Genomic DNA, 728 nt, shown 5'->3' on the forward strand with positions numbered 1-728 from the left:
CATGTCATGTAAGTAAGTAAGTATTATACAACAAAACAAAAATAGAATCATCTGCTTTGGCAGTTTGGTTTTACCACTTTACTGAGAAAGAATTAAAAAGAGATTGAAAGCACAAAAAGAGATTGATAAAACAAACTTTTGTTAGAATAAATAAATTGTTAATGTAACATTGTATCAAACAAAAAATAACAGATTGCATATTTGTATATGTAGTAGACTTGCTTCATAATAATTATTTATTCTTGGGAAATATGAAGTTTACAAACTGGTTGTCACTTATTGACAAAACAAAAACAACAGTTTCGTCTTTGTAATTATTTAAAACAAGCTTTTAAATGAAAACAGGGTTTCAAAGTAACTACTAAACTTTTAAAAAGAGAACGCATTTTATAAAGAACTGTGTCTCAGAAAGGGTTGGTGTCATCACTTTATGTGATCTCGTTGTAGATTACCTAAAAGAAGGCTATAAATTAAATTAAATAAAAAAATTATAGTTAACACTAATCATTTTGTTTAAATACACAAAACATCAAAGTCATCTCAATAATGCCAAAAATGAATGCCACACCACCGAACGCTCCAGCAGGTGTAAGTGTACCAACAGGCTGCGGTGCGAAAAGAATGTGAAAGGAAACATCGTCTGAACACCAGGAAAGTATGGTATTCAAAAATTCAGTGGGTAATATGCAGCTATCAAATCATCACTTTGTTCAATAATGTGTGTGACT

Source organism: Teleopsis dalmanni, chromosome 1 (genome assembly GCF_002237135.1).
Source record: "Teleopsis dalmanni isolate 2A chromosome 1, ASM223713v2, whole genome shotgun sequence".
In the NCBI taxonomy this organism is placed as follows: domain Eukaryota; kingdom Metazoa; phylum Arthropoda; class Insecta; order Diptera; family Diopsidae; genus Teleopsis; species Teleopsis dalmanni.